At 37.7% G+C, this 27130-nt stretch overlaps 1 long non-coding RNA gene across 1 annotated transcript in view; it reads left to right on the top strand.

Annotated features, from left to right (window-relative positions):
• The first annotated feature begins 7600 nt into the window (after window positions 1-7600).
• The window catches only part of LOC116645150, a 70691-nt gene continuing 51161 nt past the window's right edge, over window positions 7601-27130 (top strand). The window contains exons 1-3 of the long non-coding RNA XR_004301918.1: window positions 7601-7678; window positions 9909-10064; window positions 11013-11197. This is a non-coding gene — a long non-coding RNA (uncharacterized LOC116645150). The remainder of the gene's footprint in view (window positions 7679-9908; window positions 10065-11012; window positions 11198-27130) is intronic.

The raw sequence follows: 27130 nt of genomic DNA on the forward strand, positions 1-27130 counted from the left end.
AAAGTAAATGAAAAAGACTCAGTGTGAAATAAGACTAGACACGCAAACCCCCCCACCCCTGACATCTGATGTGAAAAAAAACTCAGCTACCTTTCTTGTAATTCATGTTCATGCCTTAGCTAAAATCACTGTAAAAGTTTTATAATACAGTAGTAAGCAAGTTTCTCAGAACATCATTGAAAAATGCAATGTATATGCAACAACTAGTAGCTATTATTGTTTCTGGCAAATAGTTTACTCCTCATCTGTCAGAATTTGTAGTCTTGGAGTCTCGCGACTCAAACCAAAAGACATCATCTGTAAAGGTTTAGCATTGTTACACTCCTGGAGCTGAAAATGTCTCCACATGAAAAGGGAAGGTTAGGTAGGTATGAACTGTATCAGTTCTTGGCTTTGAGGAGATCGCTTGTTGAGGTTAGGAACATGTTTTTTGTCTCAAAATATTACGCAGTCACATGGAGACAGTATTTTTCACCCCAAAGCATCTATAATATACTCATAAACTGGAATACTAAACATAACATGAGATTTCTGTCCTGCTACTCAGAATATTATACCCCTCATGCAATGTTAGAAATATAGAAACAGATGATGTGGTCCGTACTGTTACTTAATAACATATGTTTTGACAGGATGAATACATTTAAAGGGAGGCATTAATCAAAACCTATTAAATAATAACATGGTATGGGTAAAACAGATTATTTGATATAGCTGTGTACTAAGACACCCAGTTAATGTCTGGGCACATCGGCAATCACAGCTCCGTTCTCTCTCCTACTCCGGCCCAGACCTGCTCATGTCTGTTTTTGTTTTTTTTTTTTCTGTTTTCCCTACTATCTTTAATGGTCTCTCCATCCAGCTAATCTCCTAAACTGGATACAGGAGAGGTATTTTGATTCCTCGCTCTTCCTTAGCCCCTTCATTCCCTCCATTGCTAGTCATCTCGTCTCACTTCCGGCCCCATCTCAGCCTTCCTAGTACCCTCCTAAGGCCCCAGCATAATCAGTCTCTCTCCTTTGTCACTCACCTTCTTCCCTGCTTCCAGAGTTACCTTTTCAAACTCCGTGGCATGACATACAATTCCTGTCCCCTTTTGTCTTGTCTCACCCTGTTAGTTTTCTGGGCATTCCTTCCCACTGTGCCCTGTCCGGCCAGGGACATGATTAATCCACAGAGTCCAGTAACAGTGGGTGCTGCCTTTGCTTCCTGGAATATCATTTTCTAGGGCCTTTGATTAGAAAATTACTATTTCTCCATCAAGACCTGGATCTAAAAGGCCTTCTCTGACACCCCCAGGCAAAATTTCCTCGCTAGCTCCTTTGTGCTGTCATAGCCGTCCGGACATAAGAGGTTTGTAGCACTGTCTGGGTTTCTTGAGCTTTTCTCTGCTACACCAGAAGCTTCGCTAGGGCAAGGACATGTCTTACTCTTTTTGGTATCCTTAGTGCTTAGCTCAGTGCATGACAATACAGTGGCTGTCAATACAGAGTGAAGGAATGAGGGAATGAACACATCCTTTAATACTTTTTAGTTGTGAACCGATTTCAGTTTATTACTCATGGATTCACATTTTGTCTGAAACAAAACCATTAAGAAAAATAATAATTTTAAGTCATGCTATAAAAATTAGCTTTTAGCAAATTTACCTGAAAGGAACATCCATTATAGTGAGAGGTCATTCTTCATTATTAGAAAGCCTCTTCATTCTTAGGGATTCTTTTCTTTTCTTTCTTTCTTTCTTTTTTTTTTTGTATTAAAAAATGTGAGGTGTGAATGACCAATGGGTAACAGCTACACGCACACTGATTTGTTAAAAAAAAATCCCCAGCAAAGGCAGACCATTACAGGGTATCTATTGGATATTTGATTTTTTTTTTATTTCCGTCAAAGCTAAAGCTGGTCATAAAGTTCATCTAGTGGCAATTTTTTCAATGTATTTTAAATTGAGATAGCAGCAGGCCAGTGCTATCTATAGAAAACTGCATTTGGTTCTATTGCCAATATGTGCTGCTTTTTTTTTTTTTCTACACTCCGTCTGTTGTCAGGTGCTTCTTTATGTCACTGTCATGCTTTCTAAAAAGGAGGAAAGGTTAATAGCATAAACTTCAACATCTTCCTTAACGAACACCCTGCAATTATTTGATTTGAGGTACGTTTGCCTTAAACATCAGTCATTTTAATCTGGCCAGAACCGCTGTGTTATTTGAGGAGTGGCTTCTCCCTCTTCCTACGGGTTTTGGTGGAAAGGACAGTCTCAGTGTCTTGTCAGCTTCTGCTGCAGGAGTGGGTAGCAGGCCCAAGCCTGTCCAATCATGGTATCTCATCCTACTGCCTTACAGTGTTTGATGCAAGTGGTGGGCCTATGACCCAGACAAGGCAACTTGGAAAGTGTGTATGTGTGTGTGTGTGTGTGTGTGTGGTGAAATAAAGGGCTTATTTATTTTTTGCATCTCAAGATTTTAAGATGCACACTTGGAAATCCTGGCCCTTATGTTTTCTGACATGTGAAGATAGTCTGTTCAGAGTAGTAAAACATGTATCTTACATACCAAGGGAAGCAGAGACTAGCAGGGTTGAGAGATGTTAAGTAAACCTTAATGATACTATTTACATCCTTGTACCTAGTCATTCCTGAAGTGAGAGTCATCTTTAAATTTCCAGGTATATGAGCCAACAAACTCCTTCTTTTCTGCTTAAGCTGGTTTGAATTCTTCCAACCAAAATAGTATACATCAGAGTGACATTATGCTGAGAAAAACTAAGTGTTATGGCTCCTTAAGTATGAAATGTCAGGGTTAAATAAATACAAAGTGCTCACGATCTGTCACTGCATGGGAAGAAGCTTCTGGACATGAATTCCCTGACATCTCCCAGTATTTTCCACTCTAGACATTTGGAAGTTCTAGAAAATCATTTTATTTCAAATGCAAGACTTCAAATACTGAGACTGTCCTTTCCACCAAAACCCATAGGAAGAGGGAGAAGCCACTCCTCAAATAACACAGCGGTTCTGGCCAGATTAAAATGACTGATGTTTAATGCAAATGTACCTTAAATCAAATAATTACCGGGTGTTCATTAAGGAAGTTGTTGAAGTTTATGCTATTGACCTTTTCTCTTTTCTAGAAAGCATGACAGTGACATAAAGAAGCACCTGATAACAGACTTTTAGTTAACTCACAGCAAAAGAACTAACATGGTGTGATGGCTTTGTACCATGTCAATTTCCCCAAATTCTCTTCCCATAATGGTTCCAGGTTAGGATTTGCCATGACGGAAATTTGTGCAGGATTTGGCACTGAAGGGCACCCATTTCTAGGTTCTGAAGATTGCTGTAGGGCAGGCACTGCTGGGGTTTGTGCATGTTGTCACGGATCTGCTGTTGGCAAGGGGCAGCTGCTCGGCCCATAGCTCCTCTAGCCTCTATCAAACTCCTTCAGTCTCTGAGAATCCTGGGCTAGGGGCATGTATAGCTCTGTGGTAAAAGATGCTGGCCTATCCCACAAGTTGCCCAAATTGTCATGACAGAAGGCAGTGGTTAGGTGATCTTTCAGTTTTTCCTGATGGGTTCTGGTTTGTCCTTGGTTGCACCTACTTTGCGCCCACCTTCTCTTTCTGCCTACTGATGCTCAGGCTGGGTACCAGACCTAGAGGCAGCAGACATCTATGACTGCATATGGGCTAATGCTTGTGAGAGTGAATTCCTTGTTTTCTATCACTCATTGGTTCTGCCTGCCTGGTTGAACTCTAACTGATGGGTGGTCTATTTTTGTTATTTACTTCTGAAGCATTATGAGAGTTTATTTATTATTGGGAATCAACTTTGGTGAGGTTGAAAGAATTTAGGCTTTATACTCACTCTTCACATTCTGCCTTTGCCACTTGGTATCTGTATGACTTTGACCAAGTTGTTTGATCTTTTAATGCCTTAGTTTCTTTAGCTATCAAATGGGGAAGAATGCATCTACCAGTGGGATTGCTGTTAAGATTTATAAGGAAATAACATTGGTTTTGACACAGGACTATTGTTCATTATTGCAATCCCAGCATCTAGCTAAAAAATCAGTATATTGTACCTATTTCACAATCTTTTCTAAATTGATGGATAAGAGGTTTGTGCTTAATACATGTTAATTTCTTCTCTTCATTCTTTATTTGAGGAGTTATGGTAGAGTAAATTATTTCTCAGATAATATTTAGTTTCTTCTCCCAAAAAAACCTCCATGGGAGAAGTAGATTTCCTTATCTCATTAATGTTGATCTTGGCCATGTGACTTACGTTGGCCAATAAGTTGTTAGAATATACAGCAGGTAGCCACTGCTCCTTCAGACTGGGCTTCTGAATGAGACCAGTAAAGCAAAGCATTTCTGGTCTAGTCTGAAGCAAAGACACTCCAGCTGACCCACAGATGCGTGACTAAGAATCAAAGCTTATTATTCTATGACTTGAGTATTGGGGTAGTTTGTTATGGAACAATTGCTCACTGCTGCAGAGGGGCTTAATTATAAAGAGAGAAACAATATTTATAGATTTAGCATGTAAACAAACTTTACAACTCAGTTGGGTTTATGTGCTTATTATAAATTAGATAAAGAGATCTGAACAAAAGTTTAGAACAGTCTTTGGCCAGATTAATCCGTCCACTAACATAATCCATGAGTACAATTCGGGTGATAGTTCTGGCACGGCTGTAACATGTATTTGAAGAGCACAAGAGTTGGTAGCCATCCTCAAAGAGTACATGACTATGTCCTCAAGAAAAGTGGGAATCTTTTTTTCTCATCTCAGAGCTCTGCAACTGGCTCAGTATAGGGTCATTGTGTTGCTTATCATTTGAACATGTAGAAAGAATTCTGCACTACTTAGAGGCTGTGACCTTGGAGAAGAAGAAACTCAACTTCATTTCCTCATCTTTAAAAGGTGGATAATAATAGTTGCCACCCAATGGAATTGTGAGACCTAAATGAAAGCATGCGTACAAAGCTCTTAGCACACTGTCTGGCACATAACAAGCCGTCAATAGGAGTTAGCCCTTGTTACAGTTGTTATGATTGTGAGTGACAGAATGCTTAGGCAAGTTGCCAGGCTAATTCTGCCACTCTAAGCCACTCACACAGTGAAGTGATAGAGCATTCCAGCTTGGCTCCATGATTGGACAGGGAATCTCATAGCAAGAAGAATTCATTAAGGGGACAATCTAGGAGAGCAGCATTTAGTCCTTATGAAAGAGAAAATAATGTAGGTCATAATTTTTTTATAAGTATTCTAATGGAGTCTTTTGGATCAGATTTCAGATTTCCTTTCCTTGGGCTAAGGAATTCAAATACATTTGTTAACTTTGTTGCTCACCTATGAATTGCCTATTGATTTTTCATATTTCTCATTTTATTTTGTGAAGACTATGGACCAAGGAAGGTCTGATTTGAGCCAGCTAGGGCGGAACAATAATAGGTGGGTATAGAGTACATACTTGACTACTTAATTTTATTATTTTGTTTTATTTTATCTTGCAGTATTCATTACCATTGTATTCTTAGTCAATGATTTGGTAGATGGCCAAATCATTGACTAAGATCTCTATTCTTAGTCAATGATTTGGTAGATGGCAACGACCCTATTCTTAGCCCTAGACTGGGTCTTGTTTGGCTTATCAGTATCCCATTGCTGTGGCCCTTGGGATTGGTTCAGAGTTAGGCATATGGTCCAATCTGGGCCAAGGAAATCCTGAAACAAAAATTTGTATTTGATTGTTGGAGTCTTTCTTTTCTTGGCTGGAGTGATATGAAGATACCACATTTGCAGTTGCTGTAAATGGGCACACTAGGGGCAAATATGTGGAACTGGAGAATAAAATCAACAGCGAGGAAGATAAAGCATGGGAGATAGAGACAAATCAGCTCATTGGTAAAATCAATGAAGCTGCTAAATTCAGCCTTACCTGAAGTCAGAGCTGCCCCTGGATTTCAGCTCCTTAAGCACTGTTCAAGGCAGTTTGAATTTGGTTTTCTGTTATCTGCAGCATAAAGATTAATGTACCTACATGCCACACCCTTATTCATATGCCCTATGAAGAGCTCAAGTGATCAATAATAATGATGAAGTTAACAAATTTTTATAAATAAAAGTCCTGCTTGGCATTGTGGCACATTTAGCTGGCTGCCCCCCCCCTTTTTTTTTACTATCCTTTTGACTTGGGGTGTATAGCAGAATAAGGATCCTTTAATTACCTTGCAAAATGCTTTCTTAAGAAATAGAATGTAAGCTGGAGTGGTGGGGGGTGGGAGGGATGGGGTGGCTGGGCGATAGACATTGGGGAGGGTATGTGCTATGGTGAGCGCTGTGAATTGTGTAAGACTATTGAATCACAGACCTGTACCTCTGAAACAAATAATACATTATATGTTAAAGAAAAAAATGAAGAAGAAGATAGCAGGAGGGGAAGAATGAAGGGGGGGAAATCGGAGGGGGAGACGAACCATGACAGACTATGGACTCTGAGAAACAAACTGAGGGTTCTAGAGGGGAGAGGGGTGGGGGGATGGGTTAGCCTGGTCATGGGTATTAAAGAGGGAACATTCTGCATGGAGCACTGGGTGTTATACGCAAATAATGAATCATGGAACACTACGTCAAAAACTAATGATGTAATGTATGGTGATTAACATAACATAATAATAAAAAAAAATCTCAAAAAAAAAAGAAATAGAATGTAAGATGTAATGTTAGATGAAAAAAGCAGGGCAAAAATATTCTATCTATATACATATATACATATACATATATAATACATGTATAATTCTATATATAGTATAATCTCAACTAAGTGGACATACATAGGAAAATACTACTTTCATAATAAAAAATAATTATTATTAAAAATACTCTTTCCTACTATGGCACTATTAATATAGGTTGTTGTCTTCTTAGGCATGAAACACCCCTTCACTACCTAGATGGTCCTTGTGACACTTATGTTATGCTCATTTGTCACACAATCATTTCCCTTAACAACTAGATTGTGATCAAACATTACAGCACATTAATTCCCTAGTGAGACAAGTTAGAATATAGTGTGCCCTGCTGTTTTGTCACATTTTCCTCTTTTTATTGTAACTTTCTTTTAACATCACCAAATTTGGTGCTTTTATCAAAATGATTGACTCTTAAATTGGAAGATTTGTTTGATGGTTAGGCTCCGTATCTTGAGTTAGAGAGTTTTACTTAAGATTTATAAGAGCCTGAGAATGGCGTTATCTTCACTGGCCTTACATAACACACATATCAGCTACTAGATTTCTCATTCTTGAAGTTGTGAGTTCAAAAACAAGGAGAAAGTGAAGGAAAAACTTTCCACTCGAAGGTAAGTGTAAAATATCTTAGTGATTTTCTATACACTCTCTAATCATTATGAAATTTTATTGTTCCTACCTTGACATATACCTTTAAAAGAGTTGCCTTTTTGACAAAGCAAAGGAAATGAGTTTATTCCAAGTCAAGGGCTAATAAAGCTGACATTAATTTAATAAGAATTTTGAAATATCATTGACATGGGTTGATTTGTAAGCTCCATGACTAATTTTGTTGTTTTTAACTGCCAGGAGAGTATGTTTACACTTCCAGGAGTACAGATGAAGTGATGGAATTGTTACCAGGAGCGAAGAAAGTAACAAAAAGGTATAAGGCATACATCTTCCTAGTGAGTGATAGAATCGCTAGGGTGTTTTTAAAACTGTGAGTTATTTTCTAATGTCTTTGACCATACGTGGCTTCTTAGGACTGCGTTTTGAGGGGATGAGGTGGTGGGAGGCGGGGAGGGAATGTGGTAAGAGAAGGACAGCCGGAGAAGGAGAAGGGAGCCTCGGGGATTTGCTCTGTATTGGTTCAACAGGAAGAATTCTGTAGCTTTCTCAACATTGGACTTTTAAAGCACTGATGATACAACGGAGCCACTGTTATATATAACATTGGTGACAGAGATAAAATTTACATTCATCATTTAGGGTTTTTTCTGCATTTTAATGAAAAAGATCCTCAAGGTCATTATTTGAACTAAAGTATAAATCTGATCCACAGTAAAATGAAATTATTGCAGGATGATATTATACGTTGATTCTGCCTAGATGTTAAGTCATGTATCTTGGCACATTAAATTATGGTAAATGAGCATTTTCTTTTCTATCAAGATATTTGTAGTAATATACTCAATTATAGATAAGATGATAGGCAAAATTTTAAACAATTTTCTTCTTCTTGCCAAAGATTCATAACAGAAATTCAATAGATGCTATGTGCATGGAAAAGGCTTACCGAATATCCACTGAATTTACTAGGAAATTTGAAACCATAAGTGTTGACCAAGGTTAGTTAGATTTCATTCTTTCCTGATGTGAGTGTTCTATTCCACTTGTTCTTAGCTTATACTATATAACACATACACACACAAATCTTTAGGTTACTTTGCATATCTAAAGAAAAAATTTTACATATGGCATTTTTTCCCACTCAGTGTTAGGTTTAACAGTTGTTTTAGAAGTTATTAACAAATTGACACATTAAAAATTCAAAAAATTAACTGTGGTTAGTATCAGAGAATATTTTTAATATATGTGCATTTAAAATAATTATTGAGCATTAAAATCCATCTTGGAAATATGAAATCTATAATTTTCCCAAATCTGAAATGGTGCCAGAACTTTAGCTCATTTTCTATATTCATAATTAAGTATGTTTAAGACTTTGAAGAGGCATGAACAGATTGTATCCTAATAACTGTCCACGGACCTTTAACCTACAATCTTTTCAAAAAAATAATTTACTCTCAGTTGTGAATTTAATGGTATACAATAGAATTTAAGAACAAGAAGTCTAGAACCAGGCTGCCTGGCTGAGCTCCCTACTAGCTATCTAACTGAGTTCATACTATTTAACCTTCTTTCTCTCAGTTTCCTCATCTGTGATATGGACATAATTGTATACTTCATTATAGGGCTGTTGCCAGGATTAAATGAGCTGATAAATGTAAACCACTTAGAATTGTGCCTGGCATAGAGGAGGTTCAATAAATATTAGCAATTTTGATGATTTTTTACCCTCTCTCAAGGGTTGATTTAAAATAATCCAATTAATATAACTTTAGTATGCTTTCAAATCACAGTATGTCACACCAAATATACATTGAGTCCCAAGCTCTATATTATTCTATTTAAATGATATTAAAGGATATCTAATCAATAGTTTCAATAACACTTTCTATTGCATTATGGAAAGAAGATAATCAATTAGTGAAAATGGTATTTTCTTCATCTGTGTCACTAATATTCTGAGGAACTAAAAAACAAAGCGTTTAATATACATGTTACAGGAAGCACATAAGTCTAATGTAATAACTTTCTCATTCCCAGGGTGCTTGTGATGTTTAATTAGTTAACATTTGAAAAGTGCTTTGTGGATTAGAAGTGCTACATAAGTGCTAAATCTTTATTGTTAGTAACAAAAGACCGAGTTTGAAAGAACACATCAAGCATATTTAACAAAGGAATTGTATTTTATTGTAATTTTTGCTTTTCAACTTTGTACAAAACTGCCATTAAAGTTTATTCTTGTAAGAGTTAAAAGCAGAGCACTCCCACTGAAAAGCTCAGCTCAGTTAACCCAGTAATAATGGTGGGACTTTGACTAAGTCACCCCAAACCAATGTCTTTTACTTTCATTATTACTGAAGTGAAGATAATCATACTTAACCCCTACCTACTTAATGCAGACATGAAAATAAAGACTCCTGGAAGTATTAGTTAACATTAGCTTTGAGTTCTTTGCAGGACAGTGCAATTTATAATTGTTCTGATTAGTGCTCAGTGACAGCGTGCTCACGCAGTTGAAGCAGCTAAAGCGTCTTTGCCTACAGCACCGATTGCAGAACCAGGCAGTCTCCTGTCCATTACCTTCCATCACCTCATAAAGAGAGTAAGTGGGATGGCACAGCAAGATGGAGAATCCCGGAGCTGCATATGCCTTGAGACCACCTAATCCAATGCTTTCATTCCCCATTCCCCAGATACAGGTAAAACCCACTTAGAAAAGAAAACAGTAATTGTACACTTTAAATGCATAAACTATAGGGGCGCCTGGGTGGCTCAACTGGTTAAGCGTCTGCTTTCAGCTCAGGTCATGATCCCGGAGTCCTGGGATCGAGCCCCGTGTCTCGGGCTCCCTGCTCAGTGGGGAGACTGCTTCTCCCTCTTCCTCTCTTCCCCACCCTCACTTGTTCTCTCTCGCGTGCTTACTCTCTCTCAAGTATATAAATAAAATCTTAAAAAAAAAAATAAATGGGTGAACTATATGGTATATGGATGATACAGCAATAGAACTGTTTTTTAAAAAACACTTGCATGAGCAAATATGTTTGTGTGGTGTGTATAATGTCTGCTTCTCTGGCCATTCTCTAAACTGCATGGCAAACCTACTTCACTCACCTTGTTCTCATTCCTTTGTGCTCTCTGATGTATTCTGGAATGCAGTGGTGTTGGTCAGACAAGAACCCTAGATGATTGCTTCTTTCTTAAGAGCTAAAGGCAAGCAACGAAGGAAAGTTATTTAGGCTTTTCTCTTTACCAGACGGCATCGACTTTTCAGGGGTTCTGGGGAGGTCTTGCTAACCTATCCAACTTTCCTTTTTACACTCTTTCCCAACTCAGTTTCTTACCCAGTCTCTAGCTGTTGGTTTCTGACATTTCACCTGTGAGTTCTATTCCTTTAGTTCAATTATTCTCAACCAGGAGTTTCTTATGAGCGTCTGGTATAGAGAGGAGACCTTTTGGATTACTACAATCAATTGGAGCAGGGGACAGGGAGGAAGATAAATGTCTCTCATGAGCAGTCAGTCATGAAGATCAAAGAATTATCCTACCCAAATGCTAAGAGTGCATGTAGTGAGAGGTAATGACAGAGTCTAGCTTAAAATTTTGGTTCCTTTTAACTTGTAAATATAGTAATCTCCCCTTATTCACAGTTTCACTTTCCATGGTTTTGGTTATCTGTGGCCACCTGTGATCTGGAAGCAGATGATCCTCCTTTTGACGAATCATCAGAAGGTCAATCAGTAGCCTAACACCATGTCAAGGCGCCTACGTCTTTCACCTCACGTCATCTCATCACGCAGGCATTTTATCATCTCCCATCATCACAAGAAGAAAGGTGAGTACCGTACAGTAAGAAATTTTGAGAGAGACCACAGTCACATAACTTTTATTATAGTTCTGTATATTGTTATAATTGACCTATTTTATTATTAGTTATTGTTGTTAATCTCTTACTATACCTAATGTATAAACTATCTTCGGTACGTACATATAGGAAAAACATCGTATACCTAGGGTTCAGTGCCATCTGCAGTTTCAGGCATCCACTAGGGGTCTTAGAACATATCCCCTATGGATAAGGGGGGACAACTGTACTGGACTTGTCACTCAGAACTTATCGTAAAGTCCATATTCTTTCCTTGGAACTGGTTTTGATGAACAGACTGGTAAGAGCTGGTGGGAAGAGCACATGTAAATGAATTTCTTGGAAGTAATGCTCTCATGGGAGCAAAGATGAGCTGGGAAGAATGTCTGTGTGGCAGGTACTGTTGGTTGACTCACAGCAATTTCCAACCCCCTTCCTTCTTGTTTCCTTTCACTAACGAGGCTGGAAAAAAACTGACTTCCTCAGCTTTTCTTGTAGATGAGTGACCATGTGACAAAATGCTAACTCATAAGGTATAAGTGAAAGTCTGCCCTGGATGGGAGGAGGGACTTCTGGTAAAGTATTGCTTTACTGGTAAAAGTCATGGTGCTGCCCCGTCCCCTTTTCCCTGCCCTGAGTATAGATGTGATGTTCAGAGCCATCCTTCAACATAAGATGAAAATCATGCCAAAGAAGGGCCAGTACATCGAGTATGGTGAAGAATAATAGAATGAGTCTGAACCACAGTTCATCCTGGAGCAGCCAAACTAATCCTGGCAACTGCTACCCTTGATCTTGTTATGTGAGAAAAAGAAACTCCTTACTGATTTGAGACGGTTGGGTTTTCTATTATTTCTAGCTGGACACATTGCTAACAATATAGAATCAGAGGAAAATTTCCTCTGTAGGCATAATTTTGCCTATGTCTTTTTCTATGCTGTCATCTTCCCAGAATATTCTGTCAATCAGGATCACCCTACTCTGTGCCCTAAAGAGTAGCCGAACTTGACAAGGCCCTCATTGAACTAATTTCAACCTTTGTTGAGAGTCTACTACTTGAAAGGCAGTAGAGCCAAAATAAAAATGAGTAAGATATAGTCCCTACCTCAGTGAGCTTGAATTTTGAGACAAATAAGGGAAACAAATGATTTTACTGAATCATTCCGATTCAGTCTATATTAGAATCCTTAATATCATGGATTTGGAAAGTTGTGGTCTGGAGGTGGAGAGTTTGGAGGCAGAGAGGCCAGGGAGGAACTCGCTGCTATCATTTAGACAAGGGCAGTGTCTACACTACAATCTCGTTCAAGAGATGTCATTGTGCAGCGGCCAAATATGATATAAAGCAGAGCTTCTGAGTTATCAAAGATACTCCCCTTTTTACTCGAACAATTGGCCTTTCAACTGCTTTCCCATATTTTCATGAACCTGTTCACTGAAATCATCTCTTCTCATATCAAAGTTTGATTAAACACCCACGGTATGCTTAGTGGAAGTGTTGCTTAGTGGCCAGGAGTATATACTCTGGCTTTGAATTCTAGCTTGCTGCTTACAAATGTGGATTTGTACTTAGGCCAGTTACTGAATATCTCTGTGCCTTAGTTCTATCCTCCGTAAAGTGGGGATAAAATTAACACTACTTTATACCACTGTTGAAATGATTAAATGTGATAATGTATGTTAAAAGTGTAGAATATTGCCTGGCATATAGTAAGTGCTTAATAAATATTAGTTATTATGTATATGGCATTGGATGAAGTGACTGGGAATACAAAGGGGGATACAAAGAATTTTAGGGCCATTAGCCTGCCACTTAGGGATTTAGCACTATAGGGGAAGGGATATGAAGCGGGCGGTTCAGTTTGTTGAAGTTACCTGGAGGAAGGGGCAGAACTGAGGTAAGTCTTAACTGTAACAATATAATATATACTATCTGGTTCTGTATGTACTTCAAGCCACGTTTTGTGTATGTACCTCAAGCTTGGTGATTTTTTTAAAAATTTTAATTCCAGTACAGTTAATATACAGTGTTGTATTAGTTTTAGTTGTACAATATAGTGATTCAAAAATTCTAGACATTACTCAGTGCTCATCGCAGTAAGTGTAGCCTTTAATTCCCATCACCTATTTCACCATCTCCCCTCCCACCTCTCCTCTGGTGACCATCAGTTTGTTCTCTATAGTTAAGAGTCTGTTTCTTGATTTGTCTCTCTCTCTCTTTTTTCCCATTTGCTCATTTGCTTCTTAAATTCCACATATGGATGAAATCATATGACATTTGTCTTTCTCTGACTGACTTATTTTGCTTAGCATTATACTCTCTAGCTCCATCCATGTTGTTGTAAATGGCAAGATTTTATTCCTTTTATGGCTGAATAATATTCCATTGTGTGTGTGTATATATATGTGTGTATATATATATTTTTCAGTCCCATATATATGTATGTGTATGTGTGTATATATATATATACCACATCTTCTTTATCCATTCATCAATCAATGGACACTGGGCTACTTTCATAATTTAGCTATTGTAAATAATGCTGCAATAAACATAGGGGTGCATATATCCTTTTGAATTAGCATTTTTGTATTCTTTGGGTAAATATCCAGTAGTGCAATTGCTAGGTTGTAAATTAGTTCTATTTTTAGTTTTTTGAGGAAACTCCATACTCTTTTCCAAAGTGACTGCACCAGTTTATATTCCCACCATCAGTGCACGAAGGTTCCTTTTTCTCCACATCCTCACCAGCACTTGTTTCTTGTGTGTTTGATTTTAGCCATTCTGACAGATATGAGGTGATATCTCATGGTAGTTTTGATTTGTGTTTCCTGATGATGAGTGATGTTGAGCATCTTTTCCTGTGTCTGTTAGCCATTTGTTAGTCTTCTTTAAAGAAATGTCTATTCATATCTTCTGTCCATTTTTTAATTGGATTATTTGTTTTTTGGGTGTTGAGTTGTGTAAAGTTCTTTATGTATTTTGGATACTAACCCTTTATCGGATACGTCATTTACAAATATCTTCTCCCATTCAGTAGGTTGTCTTTTAGGTTTTTTTTAAATTTAATTTTAATTCCAATATAGTTAACATATAGTATTATATTAGTTTCAGGTGTACAACATAGCAATTCAACAATTCCATACATCGCCCAGTGCTCATCATGACAAGTGCACTCCTTAATCCCTATCACCTATTTCACTCATCACTCTACCCATCTCCCCTATGGTAACCATCAGTTTGTTCTCAATAGTTTAGAGTCTATTATCTTGGCTTGTTTCTCTCTCTCTCTCTCTCAGTTGTCTTTTAGTTTTACTGATTGTTTCCTTTGCTGTGCAGAAGCTTTTTATTTTAATGTAGTCTCAATAGTTTATTTTTACTTTTATTTCTCTTGCCTTAGGAAACATATCTAGAAAAATGTTGCTATGGCCAATGTCAGAGAAATTACTGCCTGTGCTCTCTTTTAGGAATTTTATGGTTTCAGGTTAATCAATTTTGAGTTTATTTTTCTGTATGGTGTAAGAAAGTGGTCCAGTTTCTTTCTTTTGCAGGTAGCTGTCCAATTTTCCCAACACCATTTGTTGAAGAGACTATCTTTTTCCCATTGCGTATTCTTACTTCTTTTGTCATGATTAATTGATCATATAATTGCAGGTTTATTTCTGGACTTCATATCTTTTGCATTGCTCTGTGTGTCTATTTTTTGTGCCAGTACCATACTGTTTTGATTACTACAGCTTTGCAGTATAACTTGAAATCTGGATTTGTGATACCTCCAGCTTTGTTTTTTTTTTTCAAGATTGTTTTAAGCCTGGTGATTTTTGATACTCATACACACATATACCACCCCCAAATCCTTTGCTGCAAATGTGAAGCTAAATGTGCTGACATGGGACTGAGTAATTTTCTTAAGGCAGCTGGGTGGTAAGCTTTGGACATAGACCCTCTGAACAAGGTAGAGTCAAGTCCACCTGTTTGTTAGGACTGGGGAAAGAGATGTGATTGGGTATACTTTCCTCATTGTTCAAAAAGGATTTGCAATGGCTTATACACAACACAATAGGATAAAAAGCAGAGGAAATTTTAGAGTAAAATAAAAGAAATCAGAATAGAAAAACAAGATTTGGCCTGGATTAGTAAGGCCTGGAGAGAATTTGTTGGACTCTCTTAAACTGGAAAGAGAAAAAGGAGTAATTCAATTTTCATCTAACAGAGAATTGATCAAAATACTTTACATGAATGGCTGTCTTTGTCATTTTTTTCAAAAAGGTGGCAATATTTTTATTTATAAACAATGCATATAGTTTTATATAAATAAATGTATGGTTAATCTTAGTGCTCTGGAATGCATATATCCCAACATCATCTTGTAAATGTATGAGTTTTCTGAGATTGAATTACATCATTACGCCCACATAGATATGTAAACTTCATGCTGCATTTATTTAACACAACAAGACCCAGTTACTAAAACATCCTTTGTGTCTTTCGTTTCCACCACATGATATTGTTTAGAGTAGTGTTTTGATTCCAAGTACATAAGACATTTTTTAAATAAATGAGAATTTATTTTCCTTGTGAGGATGTGGGTTGTCTATCTGAAGCATTAGCAAAGCCCCTCTTTGGGGCTTAATGTTTTCATTTACATAGAGACCTGTAGAAATGTACAGTAAGTAAATAGTCAAAGGTGAGTATAAGGCAACTCTAAGTGTTCAAATAACCAGGATTGGAGATATCCCTTCTTTGCATTTCTTTCTCCTGCCCTCATACACATGAATGGAGCCATAAACAGATCCATTTACTCAGCCATGGGTAGGTGTGGATGATCCTGTGACAGCTCCCTACCTGTTTTTACCACCTCCATTTGTGGACATACACATAGCTGAGGGGAAAATACAAGGAAGGCAAAACTAATCCCCCATTCAGAGATGGAGCCCCAGAACTTCATTCCCCTGTCCCAAAAGGCACAGAGGGGTGCTTCTTTGGGATTTTGCATCTTTTAGCATATTTGGCTAGAGAGTTAGCCATTAGATAATGGGCAGATGATGGTTAAGCTCTACCTTCGGCTCAGGTCGTGATCTCCAGGTCCTGGGATTGAGCCCCATGTCCGGCTCCCAGCTCAGGGGGAGTCTGCTTCTCTCTCTCCCTCTTTCTCTCCCCTTGCTTGTGCTCTCTCTGTCTCTCTCTCTCTCTGAAATGAATAAATAAAATCTTAAAAAAGAGAATCGGATGCTTAGATAATGGACAGATGAAAGTGCTGATGAGAAATTGTGCAAAAGCATTGCCATTGGTGTATCAGAGAAGTTTTATTGCAATGAATTGGAAAGAGATCATTGAAACAAGTTTTTTAAAAATATTTTTTGTCATTTATAATAAGATTTGAGATTGCCTTTTTTATAACACAGCAAAGTTGAGGAAAACAATTTCTAACAAAAAGGTATTAAGCAGACTTTTTTTTTTAAAGCAGACTACAAGGTTTTGCTTGTTTCTAAGATTCACAAATGTTGATATTAATTCAGTTGGTGGTAAAGTTCTTAAATTGGAAAACAAAAGGAATGATAGAAACCCAAAGAATAGTTTTCTCCATTTTTGTGTGATAGAAGAAAATAGAGCTAAAAAACTTTGCAGGTAATCAGTGTGAGCTTTAGTTCTGTATTTAACTACCCTCTGATGTGCTTTGAAATAACCTATAAATGGGTAGGCATATTCCATAAATAAATAAATAGGCTAACTCTACTTTTTCATCTTGATGTTTAATCATATTCCATAATGAGGACACATAAATTATTTTATTTAAAAATAAATAAAAATTTGTGAAGCTTGGTTTACTTTATATTTATAGTAAATTATTATACTATGGGAAAGAGAGAGGGAGAGAATGCTGCTAGTATTTGTCCTTTTCCTCTTTCTTTGAGTTGGCCTCATCCATAATGAAAGTTGGTGATTACGATGCATAAGCTAACTCCTCTAAATGCCTTTATATCTGTATTTGTATTTAAAAGGGAGGAATGAATGATTAATTTCCTTTATTTTCAGGAATAAGAAATCATTGAGATGTATGTCATTGTATTCACATCCATGGCCAGTTTTATGATTATTCCCAATGATTCTCCAGGTACTTTGTTCCATATCACCGAGTGATTGGGTTTCCCATAATTGGCATAATAAAATATTTCATGATGGAGTGGGGGAAGGCTTCTCAGCTTCTGGGCTGTAAGTGGCAATGGGAACATTTGAGTTTTGGTGAAGTTTTGTCTTCTATTCCTGAGGCTCATGAACAAATATTGAAGGGTTTCTGATATTGGTATTGAAGGACATTTGAGTATCAAAAATGCACATGGTACTTTCAAGAGTGTGCCAAGAAAATCAACAAGAAATGATCTCCAGTTACCTGAGGCTCATAATAAAAAAATACAACCTGCCCATTTCCAGTTCTCTCTCAGAAGTGGTCAGAGCCTGCCTAGATTACTTCTAGGGTTTGGACCACTATGTTTGTGGCCCTGCCAGCCAGCAGACTTGCAGAGAAGGTAGATGCTTTTCATGCTTAAATCTATTCATTACTTTTTTACTAGACTCATTTCCTGTTGAACAGAAAGTTATCCTCCAAAGCATTGCTTGTTGTTGTCTTTCTTATTAAATACTAACTCAGAAAACAGTTTTCTTTTGTTGTTGTTGTTGTTGTTGTTGTTGCAAGAATGAACTTTTTATATCAAGCAGCTGGCCAGCTTCTATATAGTTATGCTGTATAACCATAAAAAGCACAAAAACCAAAAGATCAAAACCAAAAAAATTGTGAAAAACTACAATAGGAATACAAGACCTCAAAACTAAAACTATTTCTATAGATTCCATGCTTTATGATGTTTTACTACTCAAATCAATATTAAGCAGGATTTTCCCCCCTAACATTGGTGATATTCTATTGGACCACAGAATTTTGCTTATACACATCTAGTTTCATCATTTGAAGGACATCAAAAGTTCTTTACATCCTGCCTCCTTCCTTCTAGTGTTACTTCACTGACTACAATTTGCACAAACAGCCCTGTATGTCATAAAATTGCAACCATGAAACTGCTGTGTTCAGCATATGTATCTTTTTTTAAAAAGATTTTGTTTATTTATTTTAGAGAGAGAGTGGGCACGGGGGGAGGAGCAGAAGAGGAGAGAGAGGGAGGGGAAAAGAATCTCAAGCAGACTCTGCACTGAGTGTGGAACCTGACACAGGGTTCGATCTCACGACCCTGAGGTCATGACCTGAGCCAAAACCAAGAGTCAGTTGCTTAACCAACTGAGCCACCCAGGCACCCCTCAACATATGTATCTTATTATAAATTTCTCTGATTAAATTTGGACACCTGGAAATGGGAGAGAGGACAGGTACATTTTGTTGGGAAAGAGATGAGGAAAAATGAGAATATCTATGGGCACAGTTGTTCTCTTAGGGGGCCAAGGAAGCCCTGCTACCCTGATAATGGGAGGAAGATACTATAAGGTTCATTAAAAAAAAAAAAGGCAAAAAATGCAGAAAAAGAGATTTGAAAGGGTATACAAGGTTATCTATTTCACATTTTTGACCAGAGAAGGCCATATCTAGACACCACACTGAAAAAAGATCTGCCAACTTATGACTTTGTAAGAAGTAAATGAGCAGATGATTCATGCAAATTTATTCTAACCACAAAATGAATTTTGAAAACCCCAGAAGTTTAGAAATATAAATATATGCTTTATTCTAAGTCCATTGAGCATAAAACAAAGTTATATAAGGTAAGTCTAAGGATGGTATGCCAAAATAATATAAATAGTGAGATCAGATAGTGGAGGCTTGAGGTAGGCTGAAATATGCAGGGGAAGTTATGAGGAGGCCAGAGAAGAGATCTGAGGAATTGGTAGGATTTAAATAGATCAGCAGAGAGGAAAGGAGCTGATATTCCAGAAGGCAAGAAAAGCATGAGCAAACACAAGAGGACGGGTTTTCCATAGCATGTTTTGTGGACAGAATGGTGAAGACAGCAGTCTTCTCAGTTGGGCACCTCAGGTGGGATGAGCCAGTGTGTGGTAGTCACATCTCATCACACAGCTGGGGAGTCTGCACTCGGCAGTGGTGCCACAGAACAGGTGATACATGTATCGTTAGAGGCATTTAAAATAATCATGCTTCTCGTAATGCACCTTTCACTTATGGTTTTAATATACTTTATTACCCTGTGTAATCTATGAAAACTACACTGGATATAAAAGCGAAGGGTGGAGTGAGATGACTAGCATTTATTATATGCCTGCCAGGCACTATATATATATTAAAAGATACTGACTATTACTTACTAACTGTATGACTTATGTTAGTCAAACTTTCTGTGACTCTATTTACTTGTATATAAAGTAAGGATAATAATATCCCTACAACTATGTACCTACCTGTCCACTCATGCATCTAATGGATGGGGAAATTGTAAGGGAGAGTCTCCTTTGTGGTTAGCATGTATAATGAACTCAACAAATATTTGTTCAGTGGATACTTGAATGGGCTATTTTGAGGAATAAGTGCCTTGAGTACTGACTGAGAAAAGTGTTTTATAAATAGCGGAGTAATACATAAATGAAGGAAAAATCTCTTCCTTCTGCTTCTGTCCCAGGTCTCTGCAGAAATTTTTACTAATTCCTGGTCTGAGCAGAGAGTCATTTCCACCTCAAATTCAGGGCACTCAACTTGAGCTAGTCCGCCATAACAAGGACACTTTCATGGGCTCACCAAACTCTTTTCATCTTATTCCTGGCAAACAGCTAAACAGCATTTTCTGAACTTTCCTGCAGTAAAGTGAGGCCATGTGGACTGAGTTATAGCTAATGTTATGTGGGTGAATATCATATACAGCTGTAGCCCCTCAAATCTCCAGGAATTTACCCTGAAGTCTCCCGCAAGATTCTCTGCATTCTCTCTTTCCTCATCTGCTGGCTGGATGACACCTGGGGACTAAGAAGGCATATTAGTTTGCTAGGATGGCCATAACAAAGTCTCATGGACTGGGTGGCTCAAACAGATTTTATTTTCTCACAGTTTGGAAGCTAGAAATCTGAGACCAAGGTAGGGTTGGTTCCTTCTGAAGGGTGTAAGAGAAGAATCTGTTCCAGGCCTCTCTCCTTGGCTTGTACTGTGCATAGATGACTGTCTTCACCCTGTATCTTCACATCTTTCCTCTGTATGTGTCTGTGTCTGCGTTTCCTCCTCTTCTAAGGACGCCAGTCATGTTGGATGAAGGCCCACCCTCATAATGTCATTTTCACTTAATTGCCTCCACAGATACCCGGTCTCCAAATATGGTCACATTCTGAGATAACTGGAAGCAAGTGCTCAAACATATGAACTTTGGGGGAGATACAAGTAAGGCCATAACAGTGTTAAAGTTAGGGGGAGCCTAGATACCCCTTGTCCCTAACATGCACTGACTGTGATATGAGCTAGAAAAGTTTATTATTTAACTCACTGAGATTTGGTTTATTGTAGCAGCTAGGATATCTTGACTAATACAGATATTGGGTAATATATAATAAAACTTAAAATATATCACATTGGCTTACCAGTGGGTGTGGTGGGGTGCAGGTAGCAAAGACACTTAGTATTAAAGACTGAAAAAATGGCAATCCATGTAATATAGGGGCAAATTGTTTAGTGACGTGAATTGTCACCTCTTATATTTTGGGCAGCAGATATGTCTACACTGAGAAATAGCTTTAAAGGAAATAGCAAAAAGAATCAAACTATCAATGTGTATAGATTACTGTTAGCTAATTTTTGAAAAAAATTTCAAAAATAGATAAGGTCAGGAAAAAACTGGCCGCTTAGTGAGCAGAAATGAAATAAATGTCGTCTAGAAATTTGGGGCCTTAAAGGGTGGACAAAGTGACCATTTCTAAGCTCCAATCAGTAGATAATAAGATTGAAAAAATTAAAAACCCATTAATAGCCAAGCATTTGGCAAAGATCAGATTAAGAATGTGGTTTTTCAACTGAACTTGATGGCATTGAGGAAACTGCCATTAAATTGAGACAACAGGTGCAGAGTGAGGAAAAAAAACCATATTTGAGAACTATGTCTAGAAGATAATTTTGGGATGCTTACTTAGCTAATGGGATGAGTAAACTAGATTAGAAACATTCTATACTTTTGAGTGAACTGCATTATCAAAGAAACTGCAGACTTCAAGCTTGGATTAAAAACAAAAATATCTTGACTGTTTAAGGAGTAAGGCCACTCTTGGACTCCCAAGTTGTTCTAACAGGAAGCAGCCTATAAAAACTGTGCAGTCTGTAAGAAGAGAATATCTCAAGTACCCATTTTAGACATGGCCAAACAAGCTGCATAAGGAAGAAGCTCCTAGATGATCAAAGGAGTCCTCCCAAAGAGGAGAGTTAGGGCCTTTACGAGAAAATCTTCCTCTACCCCCCACTCTATGATAGAAGACCCTCATAGTGTCTGACCAGCAGGATTTTAGAATTGTTTTAATTTAAGTCAGCTTCTGTTTCCCAAATGGGAGTGGTTTTGGTGGTAATTCTGTGCCCATTCCACCACTGAGTTTTGGGAGTATGTGAGTTGAGAGGCAGATGACTTGTGCCTTCTTTTTAGTTCATAGTTTATAAGAACTTGAGAAATCCCACCTGGAATTGATGGAGAGCTTGATCGTTACTGGGAGATCCTGGCCTTTGGGCTGGATGAATTGATTGAATGGTAATTTGGGCTGCCTCTTATGGGGACGTCGTGGTTTTGTTCCGTGTTTGAGAGGAGAGGATGAAATAAATATGCAATGACCAGGAGGGCAGAGTGTGACAGAAACATTTTCATGTGCTCACCAAATCTATTCTTTTTTTTGTCCAACTGGCCTGCAACAAAATTATTTTTCCCAGCATTTTCTGCAGTTAGATGAAGCCATACAACTGAGGTCTGACCAGTAAAACGTGTGTAGAAGCAATATCTACCCTTTCTGGGCCTGACCTCTAAAATGTCTTATAAATTGTCCACAATCTCTCTTTCCTCATCCTTTTGTTGGATGATACTAGAGTGGTCTTGACACCACAGTTGAAGAATGAAGAAATTGGGGCCCCTGAATGGATACATGGAGCAGAGTCAAGCCCCTCACCTACCCTAACCCTTTGTTCCCTCTGAACCTTATTAACTCTCATTGAACTGTGACCTCAGCAAGAGATGCACTGTTATTGTGTTAAGCCACTGGGATTTGGGGGCTGTTTGTTACAGCAGTTGATATAGTCTGACTGATAAAGCCACTGATGTTGCTATGATTCTTTTACTCCTTCCCAGTGTATTCCTTCTCAGGTTCCCCACAGTGACCTCTTCACACAGCTCATACATTCAAAGGAGGGGCAGAAAATTCAGCTAGCCTACCCTCACATTTAAGGGCCCAATTGATCTCAACCCCCCACTCTCTACACATCCAAATTCCCTGAGAAATAGTCTCATGTACTATTTTAAGTAGTACCTCTGTATAGATGACCCCACACCTACCTCTCCAATTTTGATTTCTCTCCTGAATTCTAGACCTAAATTTCCTTCTGACTAATGAGCATCTTTCTAAATCAAGTTGAATCTGACTTTCAAGTAAGAAATATATCACTCTAGTCACTGTCTTTCTCTCAAAATCTGGGCCTCCTTTTCAGTCAATGATCACAAGTCTTCCTGAAATATAGCTTGAGGCTTGTGAGTCATTTTCAACCCCTCCTTCCATCCGACCCTCCATCTCTACTCTGACACTGGAGAGTTTTCTTTTGCTGTCCCAAACATCTTTTCCTTCTTTCCCCTCCTTCAGTAATCAGGACCTCCCCATCTTATCTCTGGCTTTACCTGACTCTAGTCTCTTCCCCATCAACGCCATCTTTCTAATGCTTTCAGAATTATATTTTTAAAATTGTGACACTCCTTTTCTAAGAAGCTCTGGTAGCATTTCATTACTTACAAAATAAATCCACATTCTTTAACTTACCATTTGAAAGTCTTTATTCATTTATCCCAACCTAACATTTTAGTCCCTACCTATATTCTCCAACCACACCAGTCTTCTCTGCATTACTCTGCATGCCTGTCTTTCTTGTAGCATAGCTAATAAAGATTCTCAATTACTCTCAATGATAGTCTACCTTGGAATCACTAGGGAACTTAAAAAAATTATATTCCCAGATGACACCCTTATAGATATTGTGGTCCTCTTAATCTGTTTTACATTGACTGTGCAATGCAAACAATCTCTTTTTGGAGATGGGAATAAGAATAAGAAAAAATTGTAGCAACTTTAAAAACAATACAGTTTTTTCGGTGTTCCAGGGACTACTGAATCAGAATCTGCAGGGGTAGTATTTTCCCAAGCATTTCTGATATGCAGGCTTAGGAACCCCTGATAGGCAAACTGGAAGTAAGAAAGAACAGAATAAAGCATTAAATATGTACTCCAAATAATATGGGACAAAAAAAGAAAATATCATTATGAAATCAGGGAAGATTTATTTGAGTCATCATGTTTACAAAAAACTAGATACACTGGGATATGGAGTTTGAAGAAGAGGGGTCCCCTTACTCTTGTAGGATCTTCATCATTGGGAAGAATAGGAATAAAGGGAAAGTGACTTCCTTAAAGTAGGCAAATTGTGAAAATATACATTAAACTCAAACTGCATTTTGATAAATGCCATAGCTAGCAACAAAGAAGGCATATATACTCAGAAAGCCTACCCTCTCAACAGACAAGAAACAAAAGCACTCTGACAAGTGGGTAAAGTGGGAGGGCATGAGGCAGCGAGATGACAACATTATTTGTGTCTAACTGGCTATCCTGTCAAGAGAGGAAGTGAGAGAGAAAGAGCCATTAAGGACTCTGCTCTTGCTGGCCTAGACCCTATGTTTCTGCCCTGAATGAAGAAAGAAAAACAGCAGTTGAATAGCTCATAATAACAAATGAACAAACGGGTGGCAGAAAGGACTGTGACTTGCTAAGTAAGGACTCTATGATGAGTCAGCCTCTATTTTGACCTCGACATATGAATAGGAGAATTATATCCATTTTGCTTTTGTTCTTGGCTTCAGCGATCTGTAAGCCATTGGATGCCGTACAGTAAGTAATTTAAGGTAGAACGCCGCCACCACTGCGTGAATGTCTTATGTTGAGATACAAGCAAATATTTGGATACAAAATGATTTTCTGTGATATTTTTTCTCTTTAACTTTGAGGATAATCATTTCAAGGAATTCTGCAACTTGAAAAGGATTAACGATACAGTGTTTTGAAACCAGATCTGATCTGTTTTTTAAGCTGTGCTGTATTTAGTTAGAGATGTATTTAGTTGTGTGAATGTCTTAAGTCTATCATCAGAACTGGACTTTCCCATCAAAACCAGACAGTGTTTCTTGAGGAGCCAGAATCGGGTGCTCAGTGCTATTTGGTGGGATCGTTTTCATGTTGCCTTCCACTGTGTGAAGCAGCGTAGCAATGGAAGAGCTGATGCCGTTCTTCTCTTTCTGTCTGGCTCGGAGAAGCTACCTCCAATTGTCAAGCAATGCAGGTTACCGAGTTTTGTTTGGGGATTGCCCTGACTTAGAAAATTCTTGAGGAGGAGCCATGTAATTTAATCACTTTCAAAGTTTTTAAAAAGTGCAGAAATAGGAATTAAAAAGCATTATTTGGAGTTTAATTTATATTCTTTCCAGAGAAGAGCTGTTGACAATGGTTGGGGATGAGGGGGATGTGATGAAGAAAAGTACTGAAGATTCTGGTGGTTCAAGATTCTATAATGAGCCTCCAACTTGTCAAGAGGTGGGGACCCAAGATCTGAGGAGCTCAAGATTTTATCTGGGGTTGGAATAGACAAAAGCAAGAACCATTCTTTTTTCAGTTTGGCACTGAATTTTTAAATGGAATCATTGAGTATGGCAAAAGCCTGGCGCGTATCTCATCTGACTGAATAGACAAAAAAAAAAAAAAAAAAAAAAAAATCATTCAGGGTAAAATGGTTTTCTATTGCTATTGTGTTATTTTGTCCAATTTTTCCCCCAAAGGTGTGATTTACATAACAAAGTTAGCAAAAAATTTCTAGGCCTAATTATCACTTTCAAAATAGAACCTGGAAATCAGCCATTGGTAACTGAAGATTACAGATTGTTTTTTAAAAAGCAAATCTTGAGTTCAGCTCAAATGTTACCCTTAAAACTGGATTGTATTATTTTGCCACATCAAATCAAATGCCTTTTTGGCATCAAAGAAAGCAGCTCCAAGCTAATTCATAACTCAAGTGCTGTCAGTTTAGGCTATATTAAAGCTTTAGCTTTTTTAAAGTTAAAGAAAAAAAAAAAACAATTGTGCCTATATTGTTTATAATGACAGTTTGCCTGTGTGGCGTTAGACATTAGCTGGAAATCAAAAATATGTTCTTTTTCTTCAGTCTATGCTCTACTACAGACAGGAGAGGAAGCACTTATGAGCATAGGCTCTAAGTTAGATTTCCTGAATTCATATTCTGGCTCTCTCACTCCCCAGCTCTAAGTCCTTGGGCAGGTTTTGCAACCTCTCTGTGTCTCAGTTCTTTCATCTGTAAAAGGGAAGAGTAATGACACTTCTTTCATGGGGTTTGTTGAAGGGAGTAAATGAGTCAATACATGCAAAGCACTTAGCTCAGTGCCTACAAATAGAAAGCATTCAATATTTATTATATTCTGATATGTTCTCTACATTGAATTCAGGAAGATTCAGACTTCTGTGCATAAAAAGCCATACACATACTAAACTAGCTGAGAATTTTTTTTAATGTAGAAATCCTAGAAATCAATACAAAAATATTTTTTTCAGTGTGGATATGATTTAAGCAATTTGTTTACAAGGTTAACTAATTTAAATGACACTACCAAATATAGGCTTTTATGCCCAATTTTTCTTTAATAAGAGTTTTTCCCCCTAAAACATTTGGATAAAAGCCTAACTTGTGCAGTTCAATTACTAAATGATAAATAATTTTTCAATTCTTATGGAAAGCAAAGAGGTAGCGGTAATTAAGGAAGTCACACATCTAAATAAATATACAACACTGATCCTGCTCTACAGGAACTTATTCATTTTTGGTAATTTTATTCCTATCACAAACTATTGAGAATCCAAAATGCTTTAGATTGTACCATGAGTAAGAAATAAACTCTTTGTGTTGAACTACCGAGGCTTGGGGCTTTCCTGTTATAGCAAATATAGTTATTTACTTTAGCAAATAAAGTTGGGTTTTGAACTAGTAGGACTAAGAATGTAAGATTTGGAATTGCTGTTAAGTCCAGTGTTGTTGTTGGGTCCCAAGAAATCCTGCCTCAAGAGCACAGCCGATAAAACTCCTTTGTTCACGTTTTGAAGTTTTGTCGTGTACCTACTGCATAAGCAGATGCTATGTAAGATGTTGGGGATAAAAAAAGAAGAAGAAGGGGTGCCTGGCAGGCTCAGTCAGAAGAGCATGCGACTCCTGACCTTGGGGTCATGACTTCGAGTCTTATGTTGGGTGTAGAGATTACTAAAAATAAATAAATAAATAAAAACTAAAAAAAAAAAAAAAGAAGAAGACAGAATTGCTGTCCTCAAGGAGTCCATGAACTAACAGCAGCAGCAGTGAAAAATATAACATTTATTGAGTGACTACTGCATGCCTTGCATTCCTTATTATTCCTCATAAAAACTCTATTAGGTACTTATCCCTAGGCCCATTTTGAAGAGGAGGAATATGGGGCCTAAAGAAGTTAAGGAACTTGAAAGTATTTCAAATTCTACTATAGAAAAAATATGCAAATAAAAGACAATGGGATTAAAGCTAACTGAGTGCCTGCAATGCCTATGGTATGCTGGACATTATGCTCTATAATTTATAAGTA

Source organism: Phoca vitulina, unplaced genomic scaffold, assembly GCF_004348235.1.
Source record: "Phoca vitulina isolate PV1807 unplaced genomic scaffold, GSC_HSeal_1.0 scaffold1, whole genome shotgun sequence".
In the NCBI taxonomy this organism is placed as follows: domain Eukaryota; kingdom Metazoa; phylum Chordata; class Mammalia; order Carnivora; family Phocidae; genus Phoca; species Phoca vitulina.